This window comes from Mycteria americana, chromosome 1 (genome assembly GCF_035582795.1).
Source record: "Mycteria americana isolate JAX WOST 10 ecotype Jacksonville Zoo and Gardens chromosome 1, USCA_MyAme_1.0, whole genome shotgun sequence".
In the NCBI taxonomy this organism is placed as follows: Eukaryota; Metazoa; Chordata; class Aves; order Ciconiiformes; family Ciconiidae; genus Mycteria; species Mycteria americana.
In genome coordinates, this window is record NC_134365.1 from 72,231,689 (window position 1) to 72,257,795 (window position 26,107).

Genomic DNA, 26,107 nt, shown 5'->3' on the forward strand with positions numbered 1-26,107 from the left:
CCAGTTTGGTTATTTGATTTGAGGACTGGTGTGATTTGATCACCGAGCCAGCATAGCTTATGAATTATGCAAGCAGCATCTGGCCCCTAGAGAGCAGAGACTGGCCACGAATTGGCATAACTGCTCCACTTTTCCACTTTTTATGCAATATCCTCTTTAACCACAGTGCCCTCACACTATCATGAGCATTTCAATATGGGCAGGATGGGCCTTCTTTTGTACCAGGCCAGCCTGAAATTCCCTTTTGTGTTGTTATTTCCTTGTTGACCTGTTACAGAGTGCCTGGGGTTTCTTGAGCAGGGTGAGTGAACCACCAGGTTAACTGTGAAGTTACCTTCTGAACTTTGTTGGATTATAAATGGAGATATGGGTGTTTGGTTCACAGTGTTGGAGACAGTGGCTAGTTGTGATGTTTGGATATAGAGCTGAACTTTACTAAATTTTTCAAGTATTCAGGCCTCCTGTCCTTTTGGAATGGTCTCTTGTTTAGGTACTTGAAACTCCTAGGAAAAGTTTCCCCGGAATTAATTTTTACATTTACCTTTTCCCATCTAATCTAACAATGATGAATTAAGGCAATTCTAGCTGCAATAGTCAAATGTTAAGCCAAGTATCAATTTTTTTCTCATAAGCTTGTTCACTTGGCTATAAGTGTAGTATAAGAATAATCTCTGCACATCAGGAAAAGAAATACAATGATGTGAGTATTACACAAAATTTGAACTGAACAGGAGACTCAATGCAATTTTTGTAATTTTTCTTTTCATTCCCAACTTTTCTATTTTCCTCTCTAGCATTTCTGGATAGACATTCCAAGACCATCACTATGAATAGGATGTAACAACAGCCATCTGCAGGTCAGATAAACCCATCCATCAGCATATCAGCAAGTGGACCTAAAATATTTATAGAATTTTTATTCATGAGAGAAAGAAACCGTTAATTGGTGATTAACATAAGAAGGTAATAATGAACTCAAATCTGTGTAGTACAGTTTTGTTATTACTCATTTTCTGCAGGCAAGATAAGAAAACAAAATGAAGAAATTAGTTTTCATTTGCCAGAAGAGCTATTTTGTGTAGATTACTGATGAAATGCATTTTGAAATCTGATGCATCTGTACATATCTGGATTCATTTCTCTGATCTAGTGAAATATCACAGATACTTCCCAAAAAAGGAGCTTTATAACAAACAGTAAAATCTATATCAATCACTGTGTATTCATAATAACTCATAGCCCTGATACTTAATTATGGCTAAATATAATTTCTGACTTGAAACATTTTCAGCATAGCACTCAGCATATTCCTAACTTAAAATGCAGTTTTTTGTATTAAAAGTTCAAATACTTTAATGGATTTGAGGCTGTCATGAAGATGTCTATATAGTCAGCAATTACTGAGTTTAAAAGTATGAAAATAAGTTTGATTTGTGTAAAACAGACAACTCTGTTTGAAAAAAGGTAATGTTCCTTTAAGTGGTCTTCTTCAGAAAAAGAAAAGCTGAAATGCCATAAAAAATTATATCCATTGCTTGTCCTCTCTTAGTTTAATTTCATTTTAACTTTAAATAAACATTTCTTTACATTTAGCAACAGTGAAAAAGGCTGTTCTTACTCATTTTGTATGATTAAAACTACATTAGCAATATAGATGTATTAATTTACAGATACAGATACTAATTGCTTAAATATTGAGTTCAAAACTAGACACTGGTACTGGGAAGGGATAATTGGTTCTTGCCGTAGAAAAAACTATAATAAAGAACTTGAAAGTGCTGTCACATTTCACATAACAAGCAAAATCTCAGAATATTTGAAAAATATTCTGAAAGAAAATGTCTTGGGGCTTTCTTAATGAGAATGAATGTGGTTTGAAAAGATCAAATAATATCCACATATGTCAAATACAGGTTCTAATAACAGTAAGAGATAATGAATAAAATTAAAGTAGGTCATTTTTAGTCATTTAGGATCCAATAGGAGGCATACCTCTTCATAACTGCTTGTTAAAATATAATTAGAAGCATTTGCTGTATTTACAAAAAATGTCAATATCAAAGATTAAAAAAATTAAAATGAGATATTTTACCATTCTTTAATTTTATGTTTTTGTTTTATTAGCATTTGAGTAGTAAATGGCATGTAAATATGTTAATATTGTACTAACTGGCATAGCACAGTCATAACCATGAGTAATATGGCAACTATAAGTAATCTGACAGGAGAGATGGGTTTTTTCCTCTCCCCATGAATGTGGCAGCTTTTAGCAATCCACAATTGTCTAGGTATATATGGAACTGAACATACAGAATTATGTAAAGAAAGAAAAGTCCAGATCACAGCATTCTTCGGACACCGAGCTAATGTGTCAATTTTAAATGACATCAAATTTTTACTGAAAATGTACAGAAAGTCTTAAGGGAGGAGGAAAAAAAAAATAAGGGTGAAGAGTCTGATATAGAAGTGATTATAGGAGAGTTTTCAGTTCAGTTGAATTCAGTGCAGATGTTCAGCACTTTTCAGCATTGGGCTAAATTTACCAAGAACATGCCGGTCATTCATCCATAACATGGATGCTTAGAAATACAATGGCTTGTCAGGATGTTTGTTTTAGAGATGGATTGTGTAGTCACCACTAGATCCTGGTTTACCACTAAGAGCTGGTTGGCATTTATGGCTGAACTATTTCCTGATTCAAAATGCTGATTTGTGAAATCAAATTATTTGCAATTTTGACAAATCTCCACATTGATTTTTTTTAAGCTTTGTCATTGTGTAATTTTGACATTTTCAAGAGGAAAGATCTTGCTTTGCCTAATTTTCTATAAATTTGAGGTTCACTTCACAGAGCCATAGGGCAAGGAAGATGTTAACCTATACAACAGTAAAGGAACAGATGAAAATAGACCATGCTGAAAATGATGAAAGAACTACAAGAAAGCAGGACGAGACCACTCATGAGAACACAGATGAATGAAAGGAGTCAAGAGACAAAAGCAATTCAGTTTTCACAGTAAGCCTCGGTAAATGTCTTAAGGCTTAGGGAAACCTGTAGGCCAGTGGACTCAAGGGACGCCTTGTGAACTGAACAAAACTGTCACCTACTTACCACAGGACAGGGGAGAGAGATTGTTAGCTACAGATATATTCCGCTGGCATCTTGGAGCCGGGTGAATTGTCCTGTTGACTGCTCATTTACTGCCCATTTATAGATGTCCCATTGCTCTTTCACCACTGCCTTCTCAATCCTCAACACTGCATCACTGCACAAACCATACTGACATGGATAGAAAAGAAGACCTTGGATAACTCATTGGGAGATGCATAAAAAAGTAAGCAACATAATAATACTCAATAAAAACATATAAAATTGGGTATTATTGTGTTACTTACCTTCTCTGTGAAACCTCTAAGGTATGGTCTCTTATACTCAACTGCATAATTGAAAATCTCTTTGACATTCTTGTCATCTTGAACCTCAGTGAGTGGCTTTGAGAAAGATGTTATTAACCAAATTATATAATTTCAGAAGCTGTGGCAAGACTGTCCTCATAGACACCCATCTATGGTGTCTATCCATCTATCCATCACCCCTCTAAAAGCTCTTCATGATCTGTTCATACCACTTCATTGATAACCTTCTACAAAGGCTATTATTGAATGCACTGGGACTCTTTGCATGTATGAGGAGCCTTAATACATGAAGAATTTCAGGGTAGGGTCCCATTACTGAATTTATTACTGCAGTTTCACTCTTTCTTTTCTGCTTTTTTATTTTTAGTTTTTCTTTGTCTAATAATTTTGAGTTTGTCTCCCTTGTGGATTTCTTGCCTTTGCCTTTTCTCAACCCTTCCAGCATTTCTTTTTCCTACAATACTTTCTCCTGATGCTCTTCATTGGCTTACTTGCCAAATACATTTTTTAAAGCTGTTATTTATTTGTTGCTGCTTGGCCAAATCCAGTTCTTTCAAAATCTCCCTGGCTGTTTTTTACAAACTATTGATTTTTAAGCACCCCAAAGATCAAGTGTGGCTGCCAGTTGCAATGTGTTTCTCTTGCTGCAGCAGCTCCTCCTTTGAAATGGCTGACTGAGTGAGATATGACTCAAGTCATGAGCAGGAAGCAAATGATTTCCTTCTGCTTGCTTCTTTGACTAAGTACTTGGCAAACATCAAGAGATCCTGCCAAAGAAGCGACTCATCAGCTAGTTCTTGTTTTTCCTTCCTTTCTTTCTCTCTCTCTTTCCCTGCATGCCCCTCACAAGCACACATTCTGGATGGTGGGATATTCTCAGCAACATGACTGTGGTTCAGTAACCCTTCCTAAGAAGTTACTAGGAGGGATGTGTCAAAATCACCTTTTTTCCCCTCTCATTGTCTGAAGTCTCCTCTGTATGGTACTGCATCTTATCAAATACTTATGGATGGCATAGATACATGAGGAAACCAAGCATCACTCCTGCTCCTGTTGAAGTCAGGGCTTCCTGCAAAGCAAAGATGGCTTTTTGAACACAAAATTCCTGCAATCATCTGAAGCAATTTGTGTTTATCTGCCATCATTGGCTCACAGCTATGATCCTAATTACTTCCAATTAAGGGTCAGAGCTAAGCCTTTAGAACAAGGGGGAAAAGAAAGCCCTCAGTGTAATTTCTGTGAAGTCTAAGTTAAAAGTAAGGGTGTTTGATATGTTGGTTATTGTTAGCCCCATGACTTTTTGTTGGTTTGTCTGAGCTATTTTTCAATAGTCTGTCTTCAAAGAGGAGCCTTGAGGTTTGATGAGCTTCAAGGCATGGACTGTTTCTGTAGAGTATTATGGTAGTGTAATGATCCTATTCATATGTACCTTAAAACTTTTTGTGCTGAGAATTGATAAGGTAAAGGCTGAAGTTGAATAATATCTGTCTGCTCTTCCTGTAAGGATGGCTAAGGCTCTTTTGTTTGTTTTTTAAAGCCTGGTAAGAGTAGAAAGCACGATGGCATATGGCTAAATGGTAATGTGTTCTTGAATGGGTTTTCTAGCCCACATATACAGGAAGGCTGTTGTCAATGACTGGACTAGCTATTTTGCACAGGCATATCTGTGCAAACTGCAGTTTGTAATTTGACCCCATACAATTACAGTATAGATGTGCCCTCAGTATCACGTCAACAGCAATCTAGTCCAAAAACTTCCACGGTAGTATAGGTTTGGTTTGTTTGAGTTTGTTAGTTGTTTTGTTTGTTTGTTTGGGGGGGGGGGGGGATGTTTGGTTGGTTGGTTTTAATTCTAGATAATCAAAAGCTCTTTAAGAAATAGTCACTTATATCCTGACAACTTAACCACAAACTGCTGATGCTCTATCATGAAAGATGACCCAACTCTCCCAAGCATAAGCATTCTTAGCAGCTTAGACTTCTACTACAGGGAGTTATCAACTAAATGGGCGCTAGGTAAGTTACATTTTCCCATTTAACTGATCCTATGACTATATGAGGAAAAATACAAATGACAAACTGCAGATCAGATCTTTTTGCCAATGCACAGATCATTGCATTTTGCACTATCCCCCTCTGGGCTGTATAGTAGAACATTAATTTTATAATCAGCACTTTATTTATTTACTCTTTCCCAAGCAACATAAACTGCTCTTAAAGTCAAGTCCTCTTAATGACACAGAACCTTTTGCTCCCTTCTTTTGCTAATATATTCTTCAAGAGAAGACTTGTATGTTTGAAGATTATTCTCAGACGTAATGAAGAAATGACAGAAAGTCGTTTGGCCTAAAAAAGAGCCATTCACATCCATTCATTTATGCATATCCCACTCACATGCTGGTAGTGTTTTGTGACTCGTATTTCTATCCCCTTATCCATGCAGTTATCAGGCACCATATGTAAGGCAGGCATTAAAGCAAGAACATCACACGTGACACCTAGTTAGTTGGTTAGAGACAGACAAAGTCGTTTCTTCTTATCTCAGCAGGAAGCCACACTACTTTGAGCCCAAAGCTTCTTGGTTCAATTTCTTGCTGGAATTGATTCCTTATAAATATGAATTACTCTTCATTTGATCTTTTCTCGTTTGTGGGCAGGGCAGCAGTGCCCCACCGATATGTATGTGGAGGGTCCACATAGGTTTTCTATGTTTTCTCTGTGGAAAGCAAGAAATAGGGATTCTGTGCTTCTCTACGTGAGACTTTGGAGGGTGCACTTTATTTGATGCAGTCCCATTGAAATGGGGGTTTAAAAGCTTAGAGGAACAAAGGGACAAACATGGTAGATATACATTAAACCCCTTCTCATTCTGTAGAAAATCATCACAGTCCCCAGAGAAAATCTATCTTTAAATGGTGGATCTCTGTGACTTGAGCTGGGGTCCTGTTCTGTGAATTGTCATTGCATTGTCATTCCCCAGATATGCAGGATTAGAGAGGAGGTAAATAGAGCTTTAAAACTGATGAAATCTGTGAAAGTGTAACATAGATCCTACTTTTTCTTTTTCAGGGAGAAGTGAAACAATTATCTGCTCATTCCTGTGAGAGGAATCAAGCCATTATCTTCTCAGTCACTTTCCATGGGTTTAAGAATAAGAAAGACTGACCCAGCCCTTGGTCACCATTTTGTATTGTAGGAAGTTAATTTACACCTTTGGACTTTATTTTTATTCTAGATAGAGTGTATGGGTGGGCATACATGTTAAACCATTCTGTGTGTCTCAGTGATGTGCCACTGAAGTGTTCATATGCATCATCTTATAAATGTAATCCCTTTTGTTTTTAAGGTATTACAATATCATAGAATGCTTGATGTTGGAAGGCACTTCTGGAGATCTAGACCAACATCCTTGCTCAAAGCACAGTCAGCTAGAGTAGTTTGCTCCAGACTGTGCTCAGTTGAGTTTTGAATATCTCCAGAGATGGAGGGTCTCCAGCCTCTCTGGGCAACCTCTTCCAGGGTCCAATCACCCCCACAGTTTTTTCTTATGTTTAAATGGAATGTACTGTAGTTCAGTTTGTGCCCATTGACTCTTGGCCTGTCACTGGGTACTACAAAGAAGACTATGGTTCCATCTTCTTTACTCCCTCTGCCCTGCCACGCATTTATATACATCTGCTTGTTTTCCTGTGCACTAGGAAGGACCTTTCTTGAACTTGCAGAAGGTGATCTTTCAAAATCAACCAGCTCTCCTGGACCTCTGTTCACTCTGTGACCATATCACAAAGTGTTCTTCCAATCAGGTCCCTGAACAGGGCAAAGTTTGCCCTCCTGACGTCCAGGGTTTTGATCCTTTCTTTTGCCTTGCTGCCCTCCTTTCATGATCCTGAACTCCACCATCTCATAGCCTCTGCAACCCAGGATGCCCTTGATCTTCACATCACTGTCCAGTTCATTGTTGTTTTTAAATATGAGGTTCAGCAGCATCTCCCCTTGTTGGTTCCTCAATCATCACCTGTGTCCAGAATTTATTATCAATGTACTCCAGAAACCTCTTGAATTGCTTGTGCCCTGTCATGGTCCCCTTCTAGTGGATACCATGACATTTCAAGTTCTTCATGAAGACCAGGGCCTGCAGATGAGAGGCTTCTTCCAGTTGTCTGAGGAAGGCCTAATTTGCTTCTTTTTCTTGATCATGTGATCTGTAGCAGATTTTCATGCCAGTGTTGCCTGCCTTGGTCTGCCCTCTAAACCTGACTGGTAAGCTCTCAGATGGCTCAACATTCCAGCATGTCTCTGTGCTCCCAATAGGATCATAGCCCTACATCTGCATGGAGACCTCTAATTCCTCCTGTTTGCTCCCTGTGATTCACATGTTAGTATACAGGCACCTCAGAGATGCAGCCAGTCATGCTGATTCCCCCGAAAAAAATTCCCCATAATGCTGTCTTATCATAATTTCTTTACGCACATCTTTCAGCCCTGTTTTGCTGATTACAGGATCTCCCATATCCATATCACCCTGCACCCTTCTCTTGAGGAAGTCCACCACTTCCTCATTTGATTATAGGTTGTCAATTCCCCACCAACATAATTCCTAATTTCATGCTCTCCTTACCAGGTTGGCCAGCCTGTTAGCAAAGATGCTTTTTTCCTACTTGGTCAGGTCTTAGTATTTATTTGTAACAACACAAACATTTATCCTTATGATGGAGCAGTATTAATGTCAACCATCTCATTGACTTGGTTGAGTCTACTTGTGCAAATTATCAGAGTGACTAGAATATTAGTCTAATTATTCTAGCATCATTAGTCTCCAAAGGTGAAATATATTTTATATGAAGTTTGTAAAACAGTAGCCTTATGATTCCATTGTCATTTGCTAACCACTTGTGATCATGCAGATCTGTAACTAAGACACGCAACATTTTTTGAAAAAGAATGGTATATGACATTAAACAGCACAGGAAGACTCCATTATACAAGCAATTATGATACTAACTGTGAGCTATCAAATGATGCTGCATCTTGCCATCCTTTGGGTAAAAGGCAGGCATCTTTTTTCACTTCTTTATGGCTTTTTCTTAGGTGCATGCCCCATACTTTGGCCAACATTTCTACTTTTTCTCACAGTTCTGATACCTGAACTATGTATGATAGATTGCTGACTGTATAATGACAGTAAGTTTGCCAACACAGTCACTCCATTATCTAAGTCATTGCTCCATAAAGTGCTTTGAGATACCTTGAATATGAAAGGCCATATAACTAAATAAATTCTATTCTATTCTGTATGGTGCCCAAGCTGTGCCAATACATATTCAGTGCTCTGTGTGATGGGAAGAAAACAGGAAGGGGAAGAGGACAAAACCCATTCTTTACTGTATTACACTAGCCTTTCTTTCTTCAGTACACAACTATTTTCTGATGTTTGACATTCACTCTTGAAATTGTTTCAGTAGAGTTATAATTCTGTAATGAAGCATGGCAAGGAACTCCTTTTAAGTAACAAGACTTAAAGGACTGCTATGAAAACAGCAGTTTCTTTTTTCTTAAGCTAAAGCTAACAACCATATTTTAAATTTTGTTTTCATGCATGACGTATTTATTGGACCACCAGAACTTTTCAAAGGCGATACCGATTAGTTCTTTTTACTATTCCAGCATGCTGCTAAGGTCTGGAAGAAGGTGTCCCTGGTCAAAGGGCTGATGTCTCATGAATAACTTCAGACTTCACACTATTCTCTCAGTGCTTTTGATCTCTGCAATCACCTTTTTGTGGTATATTAAAGTGGAATTATGCTCATTTTCTGTGGGTCTTAAGCCTGTTACATGCTCTTTAGAGGTGTTTTCTGGGCACTGTATTGTAGATGTCTGGGACGGGTGTTCTGCAAGCCCTTCCGATTAACTTCTCTTGGTTGCATACATAGACAAGAACACTAGATCTCTCACACTCTTTAAAAGAACATAGGACCATAAAGGAGAGAATATTTTTGCATGCAATTTGATTTCTGAGAAGCTTTTGAAATATTTTGTTACATTCAAATTAAGAGTGGCTAAATTCAACTATGAGGCTGTTTCAGTATTTCAAAATATGGATTATTAAGTGAACTTCAGTAAATAACATGACCCTCCTGAGGATGAAATTGGCTGGAAAACTCTCAAGATCTGGCATAATATTTTGGCATTAATGTTTCTGGCAAGGCTGAAATCAGGATATGCAGAATGCAGCAAAATTCCAAAATAAGAAGAAAAGTAACTTTTTCAAATAAGTTACTCTGAGTGATGTAAGGTTCATTAAAGGTGGCATTAAACTGCAAAGTCAGAAAGTGATCTGGTTCCAGTCACTTCAGTGTCTGAATCACAAGTTTTTGATTAATTCATTGTGGAGCACTTATCATTGTGGAGAGAAGAGCCATGTACATGATTTTGGACTTTGTGTTGTGTGCTGCCACTGTATTTGAATCAAGAGCTACACTATGATGTGGCTCAATGATTGGCTTCATATAAAAATATTTCCTATATTCCTGAGTATTCTCTGGCTAGTTATCTCATCCCTACTTGAAACTGGTCTCTATTATTTGTGTCCTATGACTGTAGAAAACTTGTACTACTTCTTATGGGTTACCTCATGGATATTGCATTAGAAAAAAGCAGACATCTATCTTGAGTTGCATTAATTGTAAGCTGAATGGATGGCTGCACGCCTTCAGTATTCTGTTTTTAATGTTGTCATGGGTGTCATCTCTGTTTCCAGCTTTTGGTTTTATTGCAGTTTTATTTTCTGTAATTTTCTTGAAATGCAGAAGATAGAGTTATGCTGTGATTAATGAGTTGGGGAGCCTATAGCTCAGACACTAGTTTGTTCAAAGATTGACCATTGAATGTAAAGTATGCAAGGCTAAGAACAGTTTTGATATGATCCATTGTTGAATGTGCAGTGATTCATTTTCCTTTTCTAAATATGCTATCTTTGCTGTAGTTCTACCATTTGTCACATTTTTCTATTAATAAGTACCCAGAAGGACAAAAGCATGAACAGACTTTCCAAAGTTCAGTATAAAATAAATTAAATTAGTATATAAGAAATACCTTCTTGACATAACAAAACACACACCTGACAGCATACCACATAAATTAGCATCTTCTAAGATAGTTTCTGCAAAATGATAGCACATGGAAAGCTTTTCCAAAAGGTGATATTGAGAGCTGAATGGGAATTTCATGAGCATTTGGGAATATTTGGCTCTCATTTCGGGTTATTTTATTCATAGTTCTGTCTGTGATGAGACATGTGCCTATATTTATAGGGACATCACATTTAAACCTGTGCAGGTACTGTTGCAAGTCTCAGATCAACAAAGTAGGTAAACATTTACTTTATATCGCCCCCCTCAGCAAAGTTATAAACATATGATAAAATTTAATCACATGTTTATATTCTTTACTGAATGGAGGGCATAGTAGTCTAGGCTATTAAACAGATGTATGGCTGTATTCTTATATGGCCATAGGCTGCGAGGTTCATGGCCAAGTTGCTCATGGAATTCATGATCTTGAAATACTGCAACATACTGGAATCTGCAGGATTTAAAATAAATTAAAGAAAATGAATAATTTGTGTGTTTTATCCTACCACAGCAAAGCCCCCTTACTGCTGATTCCACTGTGAAGATCGGGAGGGTATTGGTTATCCAGGCAATGATACCGCTGGATTAAAAACAAGCCAGGTTGGTAGAGATCCAGGGTAAAAGTGCTAGCTGAGAAAAAATGAAAAGGTAAGCACATATGGCTGAACAGCTGCTTTCAAATTTATAAAATATCTTCTTTAATCCCTGCAGCTTTCTTGGCTTTTTCCTCTTAATTCTGTTTCTTTACAGAAAGCACTGTGAAAATCATTCCATTTTTTAATTGTAATTTTCCCCAAATATTAAATCACTTCCATTTCAAGTTTATAGTTTTGGCTTTCACCAGAATACCCCAAATGCAGAAGTAAATACATCTAGAGGAGTTAAACAGAGTTTCAAATCATAACATGGAGAGAGAGGGAAAGAGAAGAAGAATTCTTCTATAGCAAGTCAGATTATTTATTCTTGTATGGTGGTGTGAATTTTTTTCTTACTGCTTTTGCTGCAGCAAACTTCAAACTGAATTTATATCTGTGATTTTATACATAGTCCAAATCAGGGATGTTTTCTTGCCTCAGTCTCAAGATAATAGTTTTTAGCAACACTAACTTTCTCTACTTTGCCTTGAAATTCTCAAAGAACATTTAAGACATTAATTTATTAAATTTAATAATACACCTAAAGGGAGAGAAAATATTCCAATTTTCAGCTGTGAAATATAGAGATTGCTACAATGCTGATACAATATGAGGAGAGTAGGACAGAATAGAGATTGAATCTAGGAGAGTGGCTCCTTTCCATCATTGTCTTAACCCACTGAAACATACTTTAATATATTTCAGTTTTCATAGGAAATTAAACAATCCCTCATGCTATGGATTGGTCTATAGGAACTGTCTACAAACAAGAAAAGTTTACCACTTCATTGTATATCTCTACAACAGAGCTTTATTTTTGATCTAGTATACTAGATCTAGTATACTTTTATTTTGATTCTTATTAGCTGTGGGAACAGTAAGTCACATGAAAGATTTAATGTTTTTTCTGAGAAAAAGGTCATGTTTCAGAAAATAATTTTCTTTTCAGGTTTTCAGTAATTTTTTTTTTTCAGATGTCATTTTAAGGAACAATAAGTTTTTCAGGATTTTTCTCTAAAATTGTGTTTTTGATTCCTTCAACCAAATTGATGGCCTCAAGAAAAACACCAAATTTTTGCTTTGCTTTTCAAATTTAGTTGGGGATGTTCTTGGCTACTGAGTTGGTTTTTAATAATCTTTTGGGTTACTGTCTTTTGAAAAGAAACAAAACTGAAAATGTTGCCCAAACCTCAACTTTTTGTGTCAAAAATGCTCTGTGTGTCCAGACACAGGTAATAGTTTGGGTATGGGAAGCAGTAGAGTTGCATCATGATGACATTTCACTTGGCCTTCTGCTGCTTAGGTTTATAGATTCATTGATTTGACCTTACTACAAGTGCTTTTTCACAATCCAGCACTATGCCACCTGGACATGGATTTAGACTTCTGGATCCCATTTTTTTAAAGTTGTTTAGATGTTTATGGGCAGATTTTTCAAATCTTTCCCAAAAGTACCTGGTAAAACAGATAGGGACCCACTGGGATTCCGACTGATTTCATTCATATTTAAAGAAATCAGTCATGGATTGTAACTGATGTTAAAGAGAGAGAAATTCCAGTTAGGTGGCTTTTGTGCCCCTAAATACCTTTAATACCTTGGCTCTTGGACGTAGAACACCTAAAGCACCTCAGGAAGAGAAGTCCTGTCAGTGTTTAAGTCCTGTCAGTGTTTAAGAGGCATTTGGACAATGCCCTTAATAACATGCTTTAGCTTTTGGTCAGCCCTGAAGTGATCAGGCAGTTGGACTAGATGATCATTGTAGGTCCCTTCCAGCTGAAAATATTCTATTCTATTCTTATTCTTATTCTTATTCTTATTCTTATTCTTATTCTTATTCTTATTCTTATTCTTATTCTTATTATACTGCAAATACCATAATAATGTAGTGTCAGAAATCATTGGTAAAGACATTTCTTTATAAACAAACAAGTACAAATAACTTCCAGGTGGTTTTTTTTCACTTCTTGTAGTAGTCTTCGATGTGTGTTTTACTGTAGAAGGACTGAATAATCTTAGTTTGACAGTGCAAGTATATTTTGCAGAGGGAAAAAACCTCCAGAGTTATGACCACGTCTGCATTTGGCGGCTCAGTAGATCTGTATTTTTCTCTTTTCTTTCAGCACATGAGAGTTTAATAGCTTACCTGTAGAACAGGAAGTTCAGACCTGGTCTTTAAAGACCTGTGTCCTATTCCAGAGGAGACCTCTATCATTATTCCAACTACGCTGACAACACAGAACACACTGTCAAAGTCCTCTAGGTAATACCCTTATTACATGTGTCATTAGAGGATGTTTGCCATATCTGCTTTAACACTGCAGACATTTTAAGTAGGTTATTCCATCACTTTGCCATTTTGATTATGACAACAAAATGACACCATATTGAAATGGATTTTGGAAAGAAAGGCTAACTGTCCAAAGAGGTCCATGCTCACTCTAATTAAAATTGGCTTAGGTGGCACAACCTTCATAATTCAGACTATGACTATGAAGGATATGCATGTTGAAAGCTCTCTTTGCTCATTAGTGCTATTTCTGTCAGACACTGCTACCTGCTCTTTTCTTAATGAATGCTAAGCCATCTCTTTAGAAGATTGTGCTGCTTCCCTGAACTGAGGGAACTGTCTTATTTCCTCCCAAGTTCGTTGAGAGTAAAATCGGGGAGTCACCTCTTTGACATTTCCCAACCTCTGTACTTATTTATCTCTTTGAGACCCTGCGCTCCAGAGATATCACTGTCTTAATTAAGAAGAAGGATGTGACCATGGTAAATTGACTGATTCCATTGATTAAGGACTAGCTGTACAAGTAACATTGATTTTAACAGTGGGTCTACATAAATGTAATTGTTCGAACATGGGGCTGCATAATTATGGTGATGTACGAGAATAGTTGGTTTGTCCTTTTCAACCTTCACTAACATTCTTTTGCATGGTAATGTACCTCGTTCAATTAGCAGAAATCTTAAATGTTACAAAATGTCTTTCGTGAAGGCACACAGTAATCATTATAGTCTAATTTAATGTAACAGCATCAGACAGATACATCTCTTTCTTTTCCTTTCTTTGTTTCTAGATTTTTCTCCCCTAACCCCCCTTTTTTAGTACTTAGGAACACTCATACACACATACACACATAAATGAGAAAAACAAATGGGAAAAAGAGCCTTCCTCACTCTACCCAATTTGTAAAGTGTATGATTTTGAGCCAGAACCCACAGAGCTCATTCATGATTATGGACAATTTGTTTTCTGCTTTCCCCACTTCAGATACCTTCAGGGCATACTGGACATATTCTGCATCTACTCTGCAACTTCCTCAGCCTACCTCTGGTGAAAAAATTGCATTTTTGCCCAAATGTGGGCAAATCTCATGTCTTTTTCAGAATTAACCATCTAACTGTCTGTCTCTCATCTCCATGCTCCTCTAAAAGCAGCATATGCTTGACTGCACATCTCTGGAATTTCTTTTTGGGCAGAATTCATAAGACTTTAGTGCATGCCTTGCTGTTCATGGGAGTCAGTAAGCAGAATCTGGAGAGCCAGAAATTTAAGCAAGGAAGTAGTAGAAAGCAGCAAAGAGCTGAAGTTTTAATTGCTACAATAAATATGTGGGCCACTTTCAGAGTATAGAACTTGTGCTATCAGTTCATTATTATTTTTTATGGTATATTCTCCAGACAGAGCGGAACTCCGTGGGGCATTAGGTTGTTAAGTCTTTTGGGCAAGAACTGTCTCTTGGCACTGTGTTTATATGACTGGTGAGTAATTCTTGGTAAGAAGTAATAACTTAGTTTTGTAGGGTTGTTTATTTGCTCAAAAAATGTGAATTTGTGGCACCAAAAGTTACTTGGAAATCTGAGTCAAAGAGCTGAATCACTGGCTTCCGTTTTCCTTCAATGCTTTAATGTCTGTTTTCAGTAAGCACAAAACTGGCCATTTTGGCACTCCCAAATCCGTTTGAGTTTACCATTTTGATGCAGCTTATAACTGGAAGATACAGATATGCTTGTAACCTTGGTTCAATAAATAATACAGTCTGCTACAGGTGATCAATGTAGATTGAGGGACTCACTCTTGCCAGTTTTGAATAAAGGTCTTGAACGTTAATATCCCGAACCTTGGATAAGTGCTCTAGCTCTTAGGCAGGAAATTTCTCCAGGCAGGCTGGAGAAAGAGTGGCTCTACAGTAGTTAGGGCTGTCAGGCTAAATTGAGTAAACACTTCAGTTTTGCGTGCAGATTCAGTGGGAAGTGTAGTGTAGCGTACCCAGAACACGAGTACAAGTTAGCATCATTGCTCCGATTCAAGCAGAGAGGCGAGCGGAGCTCAGGTGCAGCTCTCTGCCACCTGAGGCTCTTAACCACTGAGGTGTGGCAAACAGGCACTGTGTTCTTCCTTTTGCCTTATTGCACATACTAAATGCTGAACAATTCTCCTCTTCATCACCCCATAGCCCAAGAAGTCAAGTGGCCCTCCAAAGGATGTAGACAGAAAGGGGGCCTCTCCCAAGTGACAAATGTGTTCAGCCTGTCATTAAACATTTTTGTCAACATATATATTTTTCAGTTGATCACTGCATAAGTTGTCTCACATAGAGGCCTATACTGAAACTTGCTATCATACCAGACACTTAAGATGATTTTTGTGGTCATTGTATGGCAGGTGCCCTTGAAAAGTTTCATTTACCTTTTTTGGCCTACTACAAAATGCATCAATATTTATTCCCTATAGCTGCAGTAGGAAACACTTTGGATAATCAGTCTCTTCCATACTATCAAAAATAGGCAAAAACTGTCCTTACTGTGCGTGTGCATGAGTACATGATATATCTAAATGAGAATGAAAGCCCTCCAGCAATCAAGTATGCACACAAGTTAAGAGAAGTGACACCAATACACACACTTCAGCACATATACATGCATACGCACAAAAAATCATATCCTGGATTTAAAAGGCTTCAAGATTAAAGGCCCAAGGGGCTTAAAATTTAAAGAAATATTTCTTCCACCTCATTGCATATTCATGAGTTAGTATTTTGGCAAGCAGGCTGAGCAAAATAGCTTACAGAATTATGGAAGGAAGATTATTGTTGATTCCTGTGTGCCACAACAGTGCTTTCACAGAAAGAAAAGAAAATGTAAATACTCATCCAAATGACTGCATTGACACCAGGTAATTCTGAGGCCCCTATCCAACCCAGATCTTGCTACATATTTTTGAGCCATGTAAGCTGCAATACACAGAAGAAGGGTACTCAAGAGGCCAGCCCCTTCCAGAGACAGGTTAAAAGGCAAGAAAGAAAACCTGCCCTGCACAACATAATGTTGCAAAGGCAGCTTTCCCACAGCTTTTCTCTGTTGCTTTTTGTTTGGCCCAGACCTAAAGCTCCCATCAGACATCAGGGGTTTGTATAAGGTTCTCATGTATTCCACCAAATTTACTCTCAATTACTGTGCAAGAAGAAGAGTTGCCAGAGGCCAATTTTAATCTCCAGGTTTTTCATTTTTTTATGACCAACCACCTCTGCTGTGCTGGTTACTCATCTGGATTTTTCTGTCTTCCAATTGTTTTGTTTGTTCTCATCATCTATTTTGCCAAGGCTCTATCATGTCTGCAAATTTTTCAGGGTAGAAAAATGTTTTTCCCTGTATCACTTTGACAGGCACCATGAATAGACATGATACTAGGGCTTTATATCCCTGATTAGCAAAAAGGTTCAAGAAATTTCAGTGATAAAAATGAGCAATATTAATGAGACAACAATAGATTCTAAGAATAATAGGTAAATAATATAATTAAAATACCAAGAAAGCAAGGAAGAAACTCATTGAAGAAGTACAAAAGTAAGCAATTTGCCACTTGTGAACCTTTATTCAAATTGACTTAATTTACGCTAAAAACAGTGTGAGCAAAGGATAGCTGCTTTGAAAAAGCTCAGTTTGTATGCATCCTCTGGTAGCAGACAGACAACTCTGAGGACAAAATTATTGCTGTCTTTGCATGTGGAAAGGGTTCTTAGCAGTGTGAAAAAAGTAACGGGACATAACAGACAAAAGTATTGCTACATCTAGTACATGAGACATATCAAGATTCAGATATCTCACTCAAACAGTAATGTGCCTTGATTTCTGACATGAGATCAGACTTTTTGCGATAAAAAATAAAGACTATGTTTTTTCCTATGGGCAAATGAGTATAACGGAAGTGGAAGTTCACTGATGCTCCAGATGCTGCAGGGATAGGTGATATAGAAATATGCAGCCATGAGAAAGGTGATATGAACTACATTCAGAAAGCCTACTTTCAGGTTAAAATAATATTTCACAAAATACTTTTGCCCAAAGTTTTCTTTTTTCACCAGGAAGCTTAAAAATGTGTATATTCTACAGAAATATTTCTGGTTTCTTGCAGAGCCAGGGTTTCTTGAACTCTCCTGTGATGTTGTTTCTCATACAACATTATTACTCAGATGTAACAGCCTAGTTTGAGTTTCATGCTGTCCTTTCTCTCTCTCTTTTTTCTACTACCCTACCCTCATACCTTTATAGGTCATAGCCCTTTCCTTTGGAAAAGGAGTGCTTGACACCATCTCTCCCTGGGTCAGTTAACCGTGACCTTCCAGTTCTCTGGGGAGAGAACGTGAGCCGGTGGGGCCGTGTTCAAGAACACCCACACCGTGGCTCTTGGCTGTCATGAAAATCTAAGGCACAAGTTAAGTTGCTGCTTGATCTTTGCAGAGACTTTGGACACTGTGGCATGACAGAGTAACAGGGCATTGCTGTGTCCCCTGTGCAAATCAGTGAACACAGGGCAGGCCCAGCAGTCTTCAACACGTGTGAGGTGGAAGTATAAGTTGTGACCTCATTTTTTATGTTCATTTTTAGTCCCAAGGCTCACTTTCTTGCACTCTGGCATTATCACTGGAGCCAGAAGTACCTTAGGAAAACCCTGAGGAGAAGGAGGAGAAGACGTGCAGTTAGTGCACAGCCTTGCTCTAAAATGGAGCCTGGCTTGAGCAACCTTTGCCTTTGAAACAGTAGAAGTTCTCTCTTGCTCCCATTTATACAGCTGGTTAAAAACACAACAGCGATGTGTTTCCCAGCATGACCTCTGTATTTGAAGTATCAGCACAAATTGAATTTCTACTGACAACCTTCAATTACTTGAGCAGAAAGCAAAGCATAGCCCAAACCTTCAAGATAGCACTGTTAAAGGTATTCAGGTCTTAGACAACACCATTTCCCACAGGCCACAGGATTAGTATGTGAACAAGTGAAAATGTGGCTGTGGGGTATATGTGATGATAATTCATAGCACTTCCATCCCAGAGGGGATTTATGGATCCGCAGTATACAATACCCTTTTTTTTAATTTTACTGCCCCTGCTTTGAATTAAAAATGTATTGTAAATATAAAACTTATGCTATTGAAAATATTCCTAATAGTATATTAGAGTCTAAAGACTGAATTTTTGTGCTTTTTTAAATGGATTTTTTTTATGAGATTATCCCACTGTCTTGAGCTTTTGCAAGGATGACTGTAGTATGCATCAGAAATGCTTCTCATCTGTGTCTGACTGACACTGAACAGGGTCTGTGATGGTTTTGTATGAAACTGTAATACTGAGTCCATAATTAACACTTCTTACACTTGCAGTTAGATGCTGCAACTTGACCCCTCTGCCACTGATTTTATTCACAATCTTTTGTTTTGTCTTTCTGAAAATATTCTTGTTCATTCTTAAAGCAAGGAATATTAGAGAATTGTGAGGAGAGCTCATTGGCATATGGACTGCTGTTTGGAGTACTGGGATTTTGAAAAACCGTTGCCATTTCCTGATAGCCTTCCATTTTTTCTTGTTGGAGCTTAATTCAGAAACACCTTTGCGGAAAAACTTCAAATAATACTCAATTTTCAATAAGAACTACTGCATAGAGAGAAATCAAGGTTGGTTGTAGATTTTTGAATGTATTAGGTATTAATTTAATTTTTGGGAGCCAATTGTAGGTCTGTGAACGTTAAAAATGTTAGGAGGAGGCTAGTAGAAATCACTAGTAACATGAAGAAATGTGCTGAGTTTCCAGAAGGTGAGTGAAATAAGACAGAGAGTTCTTCTATAATCTACATTTTTTTACTTATATCTAGTTGACTAATGCAAAAGCTTGTGATTTCCAAGTTTGTAACATGTGCCCTGACACAAGAAACTTACAAAGGACTTTCATATTAGTTTGATAAAGTACTTTATATGAGGAGAGAAAAGTTTTCATTCTTTGGAAATGCATCAACTACTGATCCGTTTGCACTCCTCTAGCACTTTGAGAATTCCTTCCTGAAAATGCCTTTGTCAGAACTCTGTTTTTTGTGGATTGGTGTGTGGTTTTTTTTTAATTCACAGCCACTAGGCTAGTATTTTCAAAGGCATACAGACTGATTCTCTCCCACTGTATCTCAAACGTGGCTGGTTTGCGAAACAATTGCCAGATGCAAAATAGAGTTCAAGGGAACTTTTTCTGTTCTTGAGTGTAACCAGTGAAACAGTAGTTTTAGGGATGGTGTCCAGGAAACATCTTATCTCCTGGGTATTCTGCAAGTTCTGCTTGCACTTCACTGAACTAATAGATACATAAATAAATAAATAAGATAAATTTCTGATAGCCAAACTGGCAATTGTGCTTCTCACTTATTTCAGAATTTCCTTTTACTCAAATGTCATAAACTTTTTGAAGATGATTAATTCTGCAATGAAAGTAAGCTTGGATTCAAAAGAAATTCCATAATTTGCACTTTGGTTGGTTTTGTAAAAAGCCTAGTTTGAGGAAATTAGCTAAGCCAAGCTTGTCTTCACACAAAAAGTTACACCAATTTAATTTGAATCGCTTTATAAATCGATTTTGTTAAACCGATGTGAACACTTGTTTGGACACTCCTAAATTGATTTTGCCCTGGCTTATATTGATTTAGCCTAAGTCAGGAAGGAATTCACTTAAGATAAATTAATGCAAGTCTGAAATAAAATTAAAAGTGCCCACATAGGGTTTGCATGGGCTTGCTAAATTGATTTAAAAATACACTTTTAATTAAACTGATGTAACTTTGTGTAGGCCAAGCTTAACACCACAGAGAGAAATCTTTGGCTTCCAGAAATTACAAACTCTGTCATGGCCTGAAAGGGCCTTAAGTCTGATAACTGGTTCAAGGGATTACAAGGTTTGTCCATTGATACTTGAAATAGCTTACAGTAATTTTGCAAACACAGCTCCTCTCCCCATCCAGAATAAATTTACCACTTCTTACTCCCACAATTTTCTTTTTTTTCCAGTAATCAATATTGTTTCCCTTAAGATCAAAGACAAGTGTGAAACAAAATCTGATTTCTGAACTTAAAGATTTTTCAAAATCTGAACACAGATTTTAGCTTTACAGATCTCCACTGCCTTTAAGCAAACCCATCTCCAGGACAACTTCCGTCACACCACACAGGCATTGATTTTTGCCTATCGGGGACTAATTTCTAGTGGAGGCCTAATAGGACCCTTGCTGGTTTCATAACTAATGCCGTATTACTATTGTAGAGCAGTAAGTTTACATTGTACTGCCAATTGTTGAATTTTCATGTGCACTTCAATACACGATTACCAATTTTTCCTCAAATCTATTTTTCCAGCAAAGAGATTCTAGACACCAGTGCCCTTGCAGAGTAACCCTGAATAATGATTTGGAAACCAGGCTGTAACCTTTGTGATGTTGTCTGGAATTGGCAATCAAAATCAGAGATTATGCAGAAACCTCTATCTCAAAATGTGCCTTGTTTGCTGAACTTCTGCCAGATGCAAAGTACAGTTTGAGCGAATCTACATTACGGATTGTCATGTAGAATTCACCCCACACCCCACTCCCTCATCTCCTCGGAACAGAAAATAGAAAAATGACATGTTTTCAGAGACAAGGCTATTCATGGGACGGTAATCATAGCTGGTGCTGGATAGGGCACTCATGCTTGAGAGATGCGGTACTTCACGTACAGACATTGCCCTTTGCAGTTGGCTTGGTTCTGTGGTATTCCCACTTCCTCCCTTTGGTGGCTCTGCAGGGAATATGATGTCCTAGATTCCTGATGTTCAGTTCACTTATAAACCAGGAAATCTTTGCTAGTTGTAGATCTGGCAAGGTGACTTTCGCATTTCTGAATCAACCAGCCATATTTTCTGTGGAAGAGTTGCCATCTATCTGCTATCACCTAAATAAAAAGCTGAGTCTGGCCAGTACCTATTTTTTTTGTGTCTTCCACCAACAGGAGAATAAACAATGGATTATCTTCATCTGCTTAGTCATTATAGTGTCCTATCTTAACCTTTGCTTTTCTACACACACAGAAAAAAAAAGTAGTTTCTTAAACCTGTCCAGTTTTTGTTGTTCTTGTTATTCTACTTAGTACTAATTCCAGCTAACCTACATCTTTGTTAAAGTATGGTAGCCAGCTGGCAACAGTACTTTGAAAAAAGTTGTATAGTGGCTTCCTGTCTCTTATGTAAACCATTCCTCATAACACATTTTAGAATGAGATTTATCCTTCTGTTGCTGTTGCTGCAAGTAGTTGACATGTTTTGTTTGTGATATACTTCTATATTGATGCTTTATGAATCATCCCTCAATTTGTATTTGTGTATTTGCTTTGTCTTTCCTAAGAAGAAAAGTTTGTACTTATCCATATTTAATTTCATCTTGGTTTTGGGAATGTTGGAGAGATCCATAGAAAGGTCCAGACTGGATGGGCCATTGAAGTCAAACTGCTTTATTGTCAAATTTAGTTTGAGGCACATTTGTGCAATGGAATGGAATATTTGCAAAATATTTATCCATGCCACACCTGTGTTTTTTCAAACATTGTATTTCTAACACCAGAGTATATTTCAACAGTGAAAAAACCTCTACTCCATTTTTAAAACCTGGTACGATAACTGAATAAAAAGAAAAAGTTATAGTGTATGAAAAGTACTTAAGAAAGAAAGGTACGCTTACTGGATGAGTCATGGGCTCAGTTTCCACCGCCTGAAGGGTGCCTACATGGCTCCAACGACCTCTTGAACTTCATTAGTTAACTGTACTGGAATTTTTCCCCTCTTGTTTATTATTTTTTTTGTTTACAGGCATTCGTGCCTTCAGTGACTACTATATTATGCTTAAGTAAGTCTCATGGTAAGTCCAAGGATTTTAATTTCCTCATTCTTGACTTCAGGGTCTTTTTGAATAGGTTCATCACTTTTTGAAATGCCATTTTTCCAAAGTTTATTTTCACATACAAGGTTGTAATGTGATTCTTCCCTAACTGTGTTGCACTTTCTTATATTCTTGTTTCTAATACCTGGGGACTACAGAGTTGATGCTTACAGACTCACTACCTTTGTCTTACATAGGGCTAAGACAAGAATAGTGCTGCCTTTTTTATATTACAGAAGTAGTTTAGAAGTGGTGATTTAAATCTACATGATTTAAAAATCTTTAAACCTAGTCCCAGGATTATATTTCATCTGGCTATTGGAGTCAGCTATTCATCTCCTGCTAAACTACATTAATCTCTTTCTGCATTATGTGTTCAACATCTTTATTTCTAGTGAGCAGGCAGAAATACTCTGATACGTATAAAAGGGAGGAACTTTAGCTCTGCATTAGTCCAACACCATCTGAGTCACTGTGAGAGCTACCATGGCTCAAAAGCATTTGTGTATCTCTGATTTGTGTCTATCCAGGTTCTCCTTGCTACACCAACATAATTAAAATAATGCCTATTTTTTACAGAAACCCATAGATTCCACAGTTATACTTGTCTTTGTTATGATTATTAATAATTCTTACATTTTGAGTGGTAGTATCTATCAGTTGAGACCGATCGTCTCCTGTGCACATATAAGACATATACAAATTTAGGTAACGTCAACCCCCTCCCCCACCACAAGTTGAGGTAATCAGCAACAAATAAAATTTAAAAAAGAAAGAAATCATAGATGAGCCTTCAATATAGCCATAATGGCTACAATAACATTAAGGTTTGGCTTAAAGAGGGATGTGAGTTAGTAGAGAGAGAGTTCACTATTCAGAGAACATGTCCTATACACAGAGGCATGAAAGGCAGCACAGTTTCAGTAGCCAAAAGGAATCCTAGAGACAGAAAAATAGTGGGAATGCGTGGCATTAGGACTCAACCGAAATGCACAGGTGAGAAGGGAAGGACAGAATTTCAGGGAAGTGGTTACATGTGTGGTGCATGGCAAAGGACTGTCTCTCCATCCAGCTCTGTGCACATATCTTTGTAATTGCAGTAAACAAAATGCAGTGAGGAAGAGGAGGAGAGGGGGTACTGGTCATAGGGGTGGGGATGCAAAAGAGGTCATAATGAGTGTAAAGCTATAGATAACGATGTAAACAAAGTATATAACAGCAAAACATCCTTACAGAACACACAAACATACCTGGTACCCACTGGTGGATCTCACCTTTCCTTGAATAATGCAGCACACTCTTGCAAGAAAACAATTGATCCCTTTTTAAGTTTTCATACAAGACATTGAAGTTCAAGACTGTGGACCAGATTCTTACTATATTCAAACCACCCTGAATTTGGAGAAACTGAAGGCAGATGCTACCCGAAAGTAGCGGAAGGAAGGACAAACTTGTGCTTTTTATTATAAACCTTCAGAGTCTATAAATGTTAAATTTGAGATGATCTATTATGATTTATTCTTTTCTTATAGTTACCTTTGGTCACCACTTGCTCTGTGTGAATTGTAACAAAAAGGTGGGAATCAAGGTAAAATGCATTATTATTTAAGACTTTTCTTATTGTGCTGTTAAAAAAATAATTCTATGCAGAACAAGTTTAAGAGCAGCAGATACCTAAGAAGCTGTCAAATAGCACTGTTAACTATAATAATTTATCCTATAATTTAATGTAGCCCTGACCCCTGTCATAAGTTAATACACCATGAAGAATAGTGTGCAAAAAACATGCTTATTAATGAATTGAAGAAATAATGTGACATTGTTTTTTGCCATTTCCCATGAAATATCTTAATATTGGAGTTAGCAGAGCCTAGACAATTTTTGCTATGTAATTATGTCTGTCCATATCTTACTAACTTGTGCTGTGATTAAAAGGTTTGTAATTTTAATTGTGCTATCTGAAGACAGTTGTTTGATTCAAGACAAAAATAACAGTATGTATGAACTCCACATCATACACTCTTTTATTTTGTCTATTTTTGCCAATGGAGTGTCTTAATTTGAAATTCTTTATACATAAATGCTAGCTGCAGATGTGTGTATATACTGCTAGCTCTACGTAAAATACACAATTCCTCAGAGACCTCAGTGGTCCAATTATTCTTTTACTAATGATCATCTCTTCTGGTTGCAGAGAGGCACAAGGCCCTAAATACGTTGGAGCTCTTCTTCTGGAGTTTCCTGCACAGAGGCAGGGTATGTATGTGAGGCTGAACATTCAAGAGGAAAAGCTGACTGTTGGTACTGTGATTGTGTTCCAGATATTACCATACCCTCTCTGTGGTCTTCTGTACCGTTCCTGCAGTTCATATACTGTCATTACTGCTTTGGCTCAGATGTGCTAGGCTGTAGTTACTGGGGGAAACTAGATTGTTTTCCCTGAAAAGCTTGCATTTAAGGAGCTTTTTTTTTTTTTTTTTTCAAAAATATGGCAGCAATTTCCATTACCTACTAAGAGGAATGTTCCTGCATCCTAGAGAAGCTTTCTGAAAATACTTGTCTGTATTCTCATACTGTGGAACTAAGTCTGAAGACATCTGAAAGCCACAGATTAAGCTCTGGAATAGTAAATAATCTTCCTTCTATACATTATCTGGCTGCGTGTTGGCATTACTAGTATGTAACTCTGCTTAATATTACCTGATGCAGAAGAACTATATTGAATTTGAGGATAAGCTCCTTTTGTAGCTAGGCTGGAGCTGTACTCTTTGAGTTTTCCTTGACATTCTCAAATGTGTCTTAAGCTGAGAAGCTTCAGTGAAGAGGAACTTGTGCTAAGACTACTGACAGCTCTGGAAACAGTGCAGCTTTAAGATGGTGAGCATCTCCAGGAAAAGGAGACCCACCCAGGGGACAACCTGCATAGGAGTTCCTACTGCTATAGCTACGGTGCTAACAAAGTATGAGTTAGCTCCTTTAAAAAAAAAAAATAGAAGAAGTTTTTCTAGACTGGGCATCTAACAACACTGTAGAGTAGTCGTATGGTAAGACAGAGACAATTTTTCTTACAGCTCCATTTTTTTTGAACACTGAGACCTTAAATTTTCTCTTTTAAGTCTATGGTTAAAAAGCTAGGCTTTAATTCAACACAGTATTTCTGTATAATACATACCTTCAGTTTTCAATAAAATGTTTGGACATTCAAGTCAATAGGATTCCTGGACAAGCTTAATAACTTCTTTTTTTTTGCCATAGAAATGGACTTCCCTAAGCAGTTTTACTTTTCCAGATCAATGAAAACTAACAGGTTCTCACTGGTTTTGAATATTTGACCACTTGCTTAACAATGGACTTGATGGTCTAAACTCAGGCTGGTTTTAAAAGGCTTTCCTTTGTTTGCTTAAACATTTGATAGGATCTTTTTGGACACCTATTTTCCTAGTAACTTTCCAGTAGAAATGCTGGGCCATTTTACACTCATTTGATTCCTCTGAGGTTTTCTAACTTGGCTTGTATACAGTGCTCAATAGCAATAAAGGGGTTAACTGTCTTGTTGTTTTAGGTTTGCACTGTATACAGGGACTTGACATTTTCACACTAATTAAAACAGACTGCCTCAGTCCCTATGTACATGTAACTCATATTTAATTCAATGGAAACATTGAGTGTGCATTGATGGAAGAGTTGGGTCCATACTTTTCCT

At 37.4% G+C, this 26,107-nt stretch overlaps 1 long non-coding RNA gene across 1 annotated transcript in view; it reads left to right on the forward strand.

Annotated features, from left to right (window-relative positions):
* The window catches only part of LOC142404961 (uncharacterized), a 62,831-nt gene extending 38,193 nt beyond the window's left edge, over positions 1-24,638 (forward strand). The window contains exons 2-3 of the long non-coding RNA XR_012774011.1: positions 23,937-23,992; positions 24,599-24,638. This is a non-coding gene — a long non-coding RNA (uncharacterized LOC142404961). The remainder of the gene's footprint in view (positions 1-23,936; positions 23,993-24,598) is intronic.
* Positions 24,639-26,107: the final 1,469 nt, after the last annotated feature.